At 48.2% G+C, this 12,434-nt stretch overlaps 1 protein-coding gene across 9 annotated transcripts in view; it reads right to left on the bottom strand.

Annotated features, from left to right (window-relative positions):
* Window positions 1-12,434, bottom strand: part of VPS13D (vacuolar protein sorting 13 homolog D) — a 257,423-nt gene that overhangs the window by 62,005 nt on the left and 182,984 nt on the right. The gene's annotated exons all lie outside the window — the stretch shown is intronic.

The following is a 12,434-nucleotide window of genomic DNA, read 5'->3' as shown; positions in this document are numbered from 1 at the left end:
TTCTGGGGTTATGATAAGAAGGGGAAGCAGCTCAGCTCCTAAGGCACTTACGTTAAGCCCTTCCTCATTTCTCCTGAGCCATGGCTTGTTCCCCAGCTCAAAGGAAAGGGCAAAAGAAGGTTCTTTGAGGAATGGCCTCAAATGTTCCCAACCCTTCAGATGGGCTAAGATAAAAATAAAATGGCAGTTTAGCTATTTCCCAACAGCTCCGAAGAAACCTCCGCTCCTTGTCTGTCGCCTGAACTCCTTGGTGGCCTTTTAGGACGAGGCGTTCTTGCCTTTGCTATCTTTCAGCCCCACAAAGGCTGAGTTGGGGGTGGACATTCAGAATTCACACCCATCTACTTCCTGTAGATCTAGGGTTTTTCAAGCCTGCTGCATTAGCTGTTTCCAGGTTAACAGATTTCAGGCCTAAAAAACAAGTCTTGGAATGAGGAAGAAAAGCCAATCCACTTAACAGTGAAAAAGGGAATGTGATCAGGGAGGCTTCAAAAGTACTAGTACCTTTTAGTATATTCTACTCTATAACATTCTATTATTCTAGTCTATCGTTTACACTGAATGGTAGGTTCTGGGATTCGTTTGTCCTTTAAACTGTACATATACCATATGACACTCTATTGATGGGCTCTTCCATGATTTAAAAATTATCGAATTAAAAAATGTTTATGGAACTTGTTTTCTAAATATGTGACCAAAGGCAGAATTCATTTTTAAAAATAAAAATCAGCTTTATGAAAATCATGCCTGTGTGTGAAATGCCACCATATTCAAAAACATCATGAACAGAACGTTTTGTAAATTTTGGCAAGCAGGCAGGAAAAGAGGAAAAACCGGAAGCCCACAAATAACCTAAGGAAAACAATGACAGATAACCTGGATGGCCATCCCTTAAGAATCTTGCAGAAAACTCCTCACTGCAATGGTGGAGACAAAAGCCAACTGCATAAAGGTCCTTTCTCTATTCAATACCTTCCTTCCTCCCATAAGAACAAGGGAAATCTTGGGGCGCCTGGCTGGCTCAGTCGGTTAAGTGTCTGACTTTGGCTCAGGTCATGATCTTGCAGTTTGAGTTCAAGACCCACGTCGGGCTCTCTGCTGACAGCTCAGAGCCTGGAGCTGCTTCGGATTCTGTGTCTCCCTTTCTCTCTGCCCCTCCCCTGCTCATGTTCTTTCTATATCTCTCTCAAAAATAAACAAACATTAAAAAAAGAAAAGAAAAAAAAAAAAGAAAATCCTCCATTCAGACACGGGGTAACAAGTCTTGTCATGTGACTTTAGTTTCCTCTCTTAGGTTAGAGCCACAATGTCCAACAAGGTGACCACGTGTCATAGGAGGCATTTAATATGTGGTAGGACAAATTAAGACATGCTGTAATGCAGCTCCATGCTAATGACAGGGAGCCTGCTTGGGATTCTCTCTCCATCTCTCCCTCTCTGCCCTTCCCCCATTTGCGCATAAGCAGCTCACACGCATGCCTGCACGCGCTCTCCTCCCCCCCCTCAAAAGTAAATAAACAAATTTTTAAAAAAGACACGCTGTAAATATACAATACATACTGGACTTCAAAGACGAGGTGAAAAAATAATGTAAAACATCTTAATTATTCTTACATACTGATTACAAATTGAAATGAGAATATTTTGGATATTATGGGTAAAGTAAAAATAGTAAAAATCATTTATGTTTCTTTTTACTTTTTTAAAAATTCTACTAGAAAATCTTAAATTATACAAATTATGTGGCTCATATTATATTTTTATTGGACAGTGCTGGTTTAGAGGTCTGACTCTAAAAATTTTAAGGACACAGCTTATTAAACTAAAAATTAAACTCAGAAGGTACCCGAGTCTCCAATTTCAGTCCATTTCTTCCACTCAGACTTTATCTCTAGGTAACCAAGAGTATCTTACAAATGGCTGCTATTCACCTAAGCAAAGAACAATAGTCAGAAGGCAGTGGTTTGGATTTAGGGAGAAAAAACTGTGATTACTCAAGATGGAAATACAGAAGGAAGGTCTCATGTCTCCAATCTTCCTGGCCTCTTCCTCTCAGACTGACAAATATAATGGAATCTGTTCTATCTGAAAAAGGCCTTCCTCAGGGCGCGTGGATGGCTCAGTGAGCTAAGCGTCTGACTCTGGATTTTGGCTCAGGTCATGAACTCACAGTTGTGAGATCGAACCCCACATCCCCATGTCAGGCCCTGTGCTGAGCATGGAGCCTGCTTGAGATTCTCTCCCTTTCCCCCTCTGCCCCTCCCCAGCTCGCACATGCACATGTACTCTCTCTGTAAAATAAACAAACAAAAAAAAGGGCCTTTTTTTTTTTTTTAAAGCTCCCTGCCATTCGAGCTGTCACTCGCTCCGTTTCCCCCTCTGTGGCCGTATCTTTCACAAGAATGTTCTAAACTCACTGCTGCCACTGTCTATTTCTTCTATTAACTGAAGGTTCTGAAGGCATGTGCCTAGAGCAAATAATACAAGACAGGCAAGACAGGGATGAAAACACGTAATGGTGTCTGTCTCTCAATATCCTTGAAGTTCAGACAAAGCTGGAAACAGAGGGAAACAAATTTGGTAGCAGTTAAAGACTGGTTTCTTAGCACCTCGCTCAGAAACGCAGGATCCCAGGCATCATTTGTTCCTGGGCTACAGGTGTAAAGCCCAAGGGTGTATCCAACAGGCAGCATCTAGGCAAGAAAACAAAAGCCATCTCAAGTCCAAGGCAAAGGCAGGAGACAAGACAGAAAGAATTCCGAGATGGATGGAAGAGCTATCATTTTTTTTTTTTTTTTTTGCATAGGGTGCCCGTGGCTTTGCTGATGGGCAGGTAGGGGTGTCTCAGGGGATTTCAGACCATAACGACTTCTGTTAAGTCTACCTAAGGGCCAGGGAGAGGGGACAACAGGAATTCATTGCCTTGGATGTTTCTTAATCTTCAGATAAGTGCCACAACTTCCTGTTAGTCAAAGAGGAGCCCATGATGCACTTAAAATGAACTTCAAAGAACAAGATGAGAATGTGAAACTGGGAGATGGTCCCTTTAAAAACTACCTCGCTCCAGGGATTCAGTGATGGTGGCCCTTTAAGTTCAAAGGGGGCGGGGGGCGGGGTGAAGCTTGTTGAAGGCACGCCCAGTGCTGCGCCTGTCTTGTCCACCTTTGCATCCCCAGAGCTATGGACAGAGCCTGGCGTGGGGCGTGGATGTACATGTGACAGTGTCAACTCTGGAACGGACAGGTGCTGGTGCCCACAGCGAGCCCAGAATGAACCCAGAATCGCTTTGGGAAGCAATGACCAAAAAGATTCCGCCATTTGACTTGAAAGTCTGTCTTTCTAAAAATGGGCTTCTTCATGTATGCAAATACATTTTCTTATGTTGAGGGGCATCTGGTTTTGGACCTTGATGGTACTTGTCTATTCTGCATATTAAGCTCCAGATGACACTGAGGAGATGAAGAGATTCTAGCCAAGTATTCTCTCTAAGGCATTTTACTGGGAGGCAGAGATCCCCCTAGGGAAGCAGCACAGGAAAGTGGAAATCACAGCAGGTCTGGAGTCGTACCTCTGGGTTCAAATTCCGCCTTCACTTACTGGCTCTGTGATCTTGGGCAACTTCTTGGAGACTTGGTCCCTTACCCACAAACTGAGATAATGCCCGACTCCCAGGGTCTGTCGGCTCCTTTCCTCCTTTCCTCTCTTCCCTTCTATACACATACACATACCGATAGTCAACAGTGTGCCAGGGCTGGCCGTTCTAAAGGCTGGTGACACAGCAGTGGATAACACAGACAGAACTTTTATCCCTTATAGGATTTATATGCAAATTGCATAGACAATCACATAAGTAAATAAAATGAAAGTGATAATAAATGTTAAGTAAGAAATGAAGCAGGTAAGGAGGATAAGAGACGGTGTTGGAAGGCAGGAGGTGCAATTTTAGGGGGAGGAGGGGGCACCAGGAAGAGCTTTGGTGACGAAGTAACGATTGGACAAAGAACATACAGGTGAAAACCATGGGGTTATGGAACCTTCCGGGAAGAAAGAACTGCTAGGGCAGAGATCCCAAGGCAGTGGTTCTGAGGCAGGCAGTTGAGAGACGGCTGGAAGGTCCGATGATGGGCTGAGTGAGGTGGAGGGAGGCAAGGGGTACAAGATGAGTTTAGCAAAGGACGGGACAGGCTGCAAGTGCCTAAGAAACCACGTGCAGATCTTAATTTTCTACGCGGACTGGAACGGGAAGCCACCGGAGGGGTCTGAGCTGAGCAATGACACGATCTGAGCTGAGCTTCGACGTGTATGGTAGCTCCAGATGCCGCCTGAAGAACGGATGTGAAGGGGGGAGGCAGGAGGGAGGCAGGGGGGAGGCTGTGGTAGAGCTGAGTGGGCCTGTGGACGCCCCTGAGACGTGGTACGACGGGAGTCAAGGATGACCCCAACGTACGAGCTGAGCGGCTGAAAGAAAGGAGAAAGAATGGCATAAAGTGCCCGGCACATGGGGAGTGATCAAGTATTAGCTCCTCTTTATACGTAAAAACTCTCGGTGCTGATTCCCAGCAAAGGTGTCCAAGATGGAGTCAGCTAGGCCACACTGAAGCTAGGAAAGGTCTGGAGGGAGAAAAGGCAAACAAGAGAATACTCAGCAGTTGGCTCTACTGTGCAAACATCCCGACAGTGATTAACCTCCATGAGAAGAAGGCACACCCTCTCACTCCAAAATTATTCATCTGTGAGAGATGAGGGGATGAGAGGCCAACCCCCATATGGTCAGTGAGTGCAGAACCACGTTTTCCTTCCTGAGCAGAAAAGGACCCATGGAAGGGCGCCTGGGTGGCTCAGTCGGTTGGGCATCTGACTCTTAGTGTCTGACTCTTGATTCCAGCTCAGGTCATGATCTCACTGTTCATCGGGCTCTATGCTGACAGTGTGGAGCCTGCTTGGGATTCCCCCCTCCTCCTCTCTCTACCTCTCCCCTGCTCTCATGCTCTCTCTAAAAATAATAAACATTAAAAAAAAATGACCCATGGAAAAGAGCAATAAATCATGTGCTGAGAACCCAACAGAAATGTAAAGAAACAGCAAATTTTGTGTTCTGTGCATACATCTCCAGCTCCTATACAAGTGACTCGGTCTACCCAGTCTAGGACACAGGTGGCAACCACAGATGCTGAAGTTCGGGGTGATGGAGGTGGGGAAGCAAGGACCGGACAGCCCACTCCTGAGGGACATCTGTCAGGTTTTACCACTCAAGGAGCCTCTTCTTCATCTCGTTTGTCAAGCAGCCCAACCCAAGTTTGATCTTGAGACTCACAGGACCCAGGACCCAATCCTTCTCCCCACCCAAGAGCTGGGGCAGCCCCCAGCCCACCCTGCAATTTCGAGCGTGAGGCTCAAGTTCCAAGAAGTCACTGGGAGCCCTATGTAGCCTTGGCCCAAATACTGGCAACGAGACAGCAGCTGTTTCTCCACCAAGATAAATGTCCCCTCTGAATCTGTACATGAAAAACTAAGATTCCAAATACAAACGGACACTGTTACCTGCCTTGAGTGGACACAGGAAAGAAGGGATTTCCAGAGAAAAATCTACTGACTGGAGAGAATGAGGCAAGAGAGGGTGGAGGGTAGAAAGGTCATGGAACACATTCTAATACAGAATGTGCTCTTCCCTCTCAAATTTAGGTCAGATCTAGTTTAGCCATAAAGGACATGGCGGAACAGCAGAAAAGACCGATCAAATGAGGTCCGATAAATTGACTTCCCCATGAAAAAAATTAATTCGTGGTTTGGGGATCGATGGCAAACATTCCATCTGTGGAGCTCCAAATTAGGCGGAAAAGCCCGGCTGAAGAACAAGGCCACAGCCTCCTTCCCGCCTTTCTGGTCCAGTTGTTTTAAGCGAGTCCCAACCCAGGACTTGGGAGTGTGTTTGCTCTGGGCTTTGGGGAGGGTGATTTTCTGCTGTGTGTAGATGCAGATATCAGGTTAATTGGAAATGCCAGACGCAGTCCGGGCCTTAGTACTAGACCGAGTCACTCCGGCCAGAAAGAACAGTTGGGGTGGATTTGCAATCTACCTGCTGTGAACAGGCCGTGATTTGGTTTGGGCTCTAATTATATAAGAGCCAGTTAGGTTTGTTTTTTCCGGAGGGCGTGGGGGCTGTTGATGGTTTTGGCCCCCTCTGTGAAAGATGGAACTGTTCTACCACATATATAAAATACTTGCAAAACAGTTAACATTTTATATGTGCAGATTCTGGGCAAATCATGACATCACCAGACTTAAAAAGTGAAAAATTCCGTTACGTCTCTTCCCCTTGGAATTCCCTTAGAGCTGGTAAGTGGGGGGAGGCGAGAGAGGAAGGGAAACATAAGGATTTGAAATGGCGGGCCAGTCTTCTCCTCAAGAGACCCGCTGACCGCAAGGCACGCCTTGCCGTCCCCGTGGCCCACTGCCTAGGTGCTGGTACTCCTAAGCCACCTCCCCTCGTGCTCCACATTCCTGAGCAAGCCTTGTTTGGGTTGCCCCATGTGTGCCCCTTGAGGCCTGCCTCCCCCCCCCCCCCCCACCCACTTCCTGTCGACAAGGCCAACATCTCCTTGAACTTCAAGATTTGGCACCGGCATTCCATGCTTCGTGTAGGCCTTCCCTGCCCGGGGTTGAAAGGTTCAGCCCCTCCTTTACTACCCCGTCGGACCTGCGCAGACTTCCGTCCCAGCACCCACAATACTCCCTGCACACGTGCGTTTACAGGACCTTCTCCTGTGCTGGACTGGGACCCTGAGCAGGGAGCACCTGCGTTGTATTCCTGTTGGTTTCCGCTGTGCCTAGGACAGAGCCTGGCATTTTCAGTGGTCCACATCCAGTTGTGAACTTGTTGTTTAGACACAAGAAAGAACAGATTTGTTAACGTGAGGTTATTTATAACTTCCTACGTAGTCAGTTCTGCTCATGGAGCCAGAACCAAGTTGAAATGCCTTCACTGGGCATCTCAAGCCGACAGACTTCAAGCATTCCCTGGTTCTCAGCCACATGCTTTGGCTTGGATGGGGAGGCGTCTTCAAAAGAGCTAATTATACAACAGAGGGCACTACAGGAAAGGACTTGAAACTCTGACTCCAATTCTCTGCTCCCCCCGCCCCTCCTTGAGAATGCAGCCTTACATGGTTAATTCTGATCCTGCAGAAGGGGTCCACCAGCGAGGCCCATTAGACAGGGTCTGGTGTTTGCAAGGGGCAACGTCAAGAATGCGGGATCTGAGTCAGAGAACCTGAGCCCTTACTCTGGCTCTCTTCACAGCCTCGGGCGAGTTGCTTAATTTCTCCGAGCCCCCCTGTCCTCACATATGAACTGGGACTAGCACCGCACGGGGTCACTGTGAGGATGAATAGTACCTTGCACGCAGTCAGCGAAGCAGTCAGTAAATGTTAGTAACATTTTTAAAGCTACCCATCCGGCTACTAGCTTAAATTCAAAATTCCCTTCAACTGTGTAAATCAGTACACAGCCCTACCGAGGAAAAGAGAAGGGTAATTCACATGTTAAACACCAGTAGAAAGAATCCACTGTCATACCTCCCATGGTCAGGCTAATGACTCCTCCGTGGCTCCCTCTCTCACAAATCACATGACAGTGAACAAGCCCCCTGGAAGGTCAGTTTTGGGAACAGATTATGTGAGACAAAGGCAAGGAAATACAAAATTAACATCATGGTTACTCCTTATCAGAACACAGACAAAGCCAGATACGCCAGCAGTCCAGAAATGAAGGAAACGGGCTGTTGGCTTTTGATTGGAATTTCCTAGGATTGTTACCATGTAGTACAAGATTGATCTAAATGTTTCTTTGACACGGTCAAGCTTATGTGAACTGTATCAGAAATAATACAATGAAGGCTTGGGTTTGTGCTGGAACAACACTGTTTTCAAGAAAAGTATCATTACCAGGCTGGTGAAGAAAACAGCACAGACTTCAAAGTACCCAGGTCTATAAATAAGTTCATTTTACTGCTTGGGGGGAGGGGGCGATAGAGAGGCTAAATCAACAAACAGAAGAGCAAGCAAATCAAACATTGTCAGGTGACGTTTTCCGTAAGTCAGTTTAACTGTAAAATGAATTACTGTGCTCTAGTCTTCACAGCATTCTCAAGATCGTGCATGCCCTGTCGCTGCAAACCATAACGCCACACGGCCATCATCTCAGCGACTCTATTGTAAGAGCGCTTACTGTATAGAAATCGATTTCGTCCTCTCAGCAGCGCCCCCTACAGCCGGCAAGTGGCTTTTCCAAGCAGATGGGGGAAAGCTAGAGCACACGGCAAGCTGGAACTTACCACCCAGATGTGTCAAACCCGGGCAAGAGGGCAAAATTCAAGCAGTCCACCTACAATATTTCAAGAACAGATGCCTCCTTGGAAAATGAGGCAAACTTTACAGGTTTATGTAATTCTATACAAATAGCAACTAAAACTGATACAGTATAAGGTGGAATGAATGACGGCTTAAGACTAGAAATAACCAAATGTTCAGACTCTTTAATTTTGCTTTTCTTCTGTTTTGAGGGATAAAAGAGAGGAATAAAGAATGTGCTAGAAATTTGGGGAATGCACTCCAAACCTCTCCCCTCACCCCTCCTACACACACAGACGCACACAGACACACACACACACACACACACACACACACACACACACGCACTCTTTCTACTCCTCTTTGTAAAAGGCCTTTAATTAGCTCACATCCTATCCCGCCCCGGCTCCCTGATACACTCTGACACCAGCCTGCTGGCCGGGCAGTGGGCTCTAAGTGCAGCCCGGGGAGCGGGCTCCCAGCGGACCCCCTGCCGCTCTTATCTCCGCAGATGCCTGAGGAGTTTGGTATCCCCCTCCCGGCCCTCCTGGGAAGCCGCCCAGCAGGTGCCCATTGGCAACAGTTTTGTGTTACAGGCCTGAATGAATGATCCCCGCAGGAGCTGCCGACTGTTTTCACAGACACAGAAGGCAGTCAAAAGTCCACCGCGTGAACTTGGGATGACCCCAGCTGCAGAGTCACTGGCGGGTTCATCGGGAGGGCAGGCACGCTTTATTAAACAACTAATACTCTTCACAGATAACTTTCCGAAAAAGCAAAAGTGTTAACTCTTTGCGATCTTGCTCCTTGCTCCGACAAGCAAGTGGAGGGGCTCCCCTGTGACTGAGGGTTTGAACCCAGAGGAAGATTTTAAGACAGAAGGAAGCTGGTTACGTGGGGGCCTGGAGAAGGGTCAGGACTCAGCCACCATTTGGTCCGCTGTTTTGTTAAAGTGTTCCAGATTAAAGTAAAAGGCAAAAAGTGCCCGTTTCAGGCCCCTACTTCGGTTAGGACAGTGACAGCCCAGTGACAGGCGACCCCACCGCCACGCCAGCAGTTGGGGCATCCAGATCCCCCCCCCCCCCCCCCCGGCTCACTTGGCCGGACGGGAGACAGGACAGTGACCAGGCTGTGCAGAAGGCAAAGTGCAAACTCCTAGCACCCATGGGGCTCAGCGCAGGAGTCATTCTGTTCACGGCAGCCAGAGCAGCAGTTTGTCCCTCGTCCAAGGAGGATTCAGAAAAGGCACACATTTCAGATCAAAGTGTTCTTGTAATCAAGTTCTCTCAGGCTTGCTGGGCAGCGGGCAACTGAACACGGTCCTATTTGCAGCATTCTGCGAGAGGAAGGGCGAGCAGCCGTTTCTCCGCTTGGTTAGAATCCCCGCCGAAGGTTCTCTTTTCCCCTTTCCTTTCCCCTCCCTGTCTCCTAACTCACATGGACTTCAGGAGAAGCCCGGTGACAGCAATCGTAATCAACAACATGCCGATAAACTATAAACATTTGGAGAAAGTTCAAAAAATACGTTTTAACCAACAAAGTTCCGTGAACCGTGGCATCAACCGAAGTCCACGTGCCTAGCAAGAGTTTTCTGTTGAGCTCATCTTACCAGCTGCTCCCTAACTTTAGCTGTGCAGGGGGCTCCCTCTCTGTGTCTTGGGGGGGGGGGCGCGCTCTCTCGTTTTGCTTCCAGGTGAGGTGTAGTTCTGCCTGGGTTTGCTCGCTGTTTGAGCCACTGCTGAAGGACCAGTGACTTGAGGCACTTCGAAGGAGCCGTACTTCCCTCCTGCCTCGGGTGGGCTGACCTTTCTGCAGAAGATTGGTTCAGCCTATCAAGCCCTCGAGAGCTTTCTGCATACCCTGCACAGTGCTTGGGGTTAAAACTACTGAGATGAATAGGATTTGGTCTCTGGTCCTCAAGGAGCTCAGTCTAGCGTGGAGACAAGGCGTATCATACAGGCCTAGAATCAACATCAAGAATGCTGAGAAAATGTACTCAAGGTCAGGGCCCTGGGCCCACTACTGTTTCCTCCTTCACTACTAGAAGGACAAGAAGCAGATACCCACAACCTGCTGACCCCCATCTCAAAGACAATACCAAGATTTGCAGCCAAGAAGCCCTGAGTCGTAGAGCGGGCCCAGTGGCTAACTGGCTGTGAGAACCCTACTGGGGCTCAGTTTCTCCAACTGCAATTTGAGAGGGTGAAAAGCTGCCCTTCAAATTCTCTCCCAGATCTGTGTTCTAAGAGTGTCCATGAACGTCTCGGAGACTGTGTGCAGGGTTTGAACCTGGGAGGAGCTGGCTTGGTGGCATTCAGCTGGAAAGAGTGACAAGAATTGCAAGATCTCTCTCAGGAGGAATACAAGCTGGGGTTCGGTGGAAAGGGAGAAGTTAGAGAGCGAAGACACTACATAAAGTATCACCAAAACGAGTCTTCTGAGAGAGCTCAAATTTTTTTTTTTTTTTTTTTTTTTGGTAAATCTGCAGTTAGATACTGTTTACTCTTGAGTTTTCTCTCTTATAGAGAAACAAGTGGCAAACTGTTCCTCATGTTCAGTCCCAAGAATACTTCTCTCTCCACGGAACTTATTCCTTGGGGCACCTCAGTTTGCCTTGGCGGTGGTTTTTAAATAGCGGACGGCGGCGAACCTATAAACTCTCCTTGCTGATGCCGTCGGACATACGATCAAGCAGGCGTGTAGCAGGCAGGGAGAAGCCGGCGGACGAGGTCTGTCTGGCTTTGCCTTTTTGCTCGTTTCTTAGCGATTCTGCGGCTGGAGACGTGCACGTCCGACGGAGTCCAGAGCCAGCCGCTCACACACCGTAGCGCGGGTGCCGTGAAAGCGAAGCCCTCTCTTGCAACGTAAGACTAGCTCGCAGCCGCCTCCTAGTGTCCCCAAGCCTCCTCTTCCCCCCCCCCCCCCCGGCTCCCCCTCCGCTGGGAAGACAGTCTGGCGGGAAAAGCGGTGGGCTTACAGTCGTGAGACCCGGTATCAGCACTGACTGCGTGATTCTGGCAAAACCACTTAGCTCGTGTGACTGAGTTTCCCATCACGGAAAGGGACGTGATCGTTGCACCTGCCCTGCTGGCCCCGGTGGGACGCTGCGAGGTTCAATTACCTCACAGACATGAAAGTGCTTTAATTCCTGAGGAGGAGACGGTGCCTTCTGGGGCAGCGACGTGGTCTGCGGGAAAGAGCCTGGGCCGTTAGGGAGCCCCGGGTCCTCGTCATCTTCTGCAAGCTCCCTGTCCCTCCAGGAGCCCAGTACTTTCTCTGTGACTTGATTTCTTCTTCTGTCAAGTGTAAATAATGCCTGCATTCTTTAGTGTATGTCTGACTTTGTGAAAATCAAATAACGGCAAGAGTATGTTACAAAGGTGACATCTCCATAAAAGTACAAGGAGCTATTTGTTAGAAGCTCTTCTTTTCGAACTAACCTTGGCACCACCGTCCCTGCCAATTTTCACATTACCAACAAAGAAAATATAATCCCACCGGCCATAATATCCTGCTTTGAAACATCTGTAGGCAACAAAGCTGAAACAACGGACTGTTTTCGGAATTATGTTCTGCTTAATTTTCCTTCCAGTGAAAACACTGAAAGCGACTGCCTCCAAACCAATGTGTTGTTATATAAATTCAATAGCCTGCAGGAAATGTTTACGTAAACATCTTCCTCTAATAAGGCAAACAGATATGTCCCATAAGTATTATTAATTCATTAGATTAAGAGGGACTAGGTTTCCCCCTCTTTCCCCTTTAACCGTCTCCCAAGGCTTCTTGATACCTTCAGCAGAGCCTGAGCCGGATCCTATAATGTGTGCCTGGCCTCGTTCGATCCCGGTCAATGTCCTAGATGCTGAGTGACGGGGAAGGGGGAGGTGAAACAGGACCCCTTGGGGTGCCTGGATGGCTCAGTCGGTTGGGCGACCGACTTCGGCTCAGGTCGTGATCTGGCGGTTTGTGAGTTCGAGCCCCGCTTTGGGCTCTGTGCTGACAGCTCGGAGCCTGGAGCCTGCTTCGGATTCTGTGTCTCCCCCTCTCCTCTCCCTACCCCTCCCCTGCTCACACTCTGTGTCTCTC

Source organism: Felis catus, chromosome C1 (genome assembly GCF_018350175.1).
Source record: "Felis catus isolate Fca126 chromosome C1, F.catus_Fca126_mat1.0, whole genome shotgun sequence".
Classification (NCBI taxonomy): domain Eukaryota; kingdom Metazoa; phylum Chordata; class Mammalia; order Carnivora; family Felidae; genus Felis; species Felis catus.
This window is presented reverse-complemented; position numbering and strand designations above follow the sequence as displayed.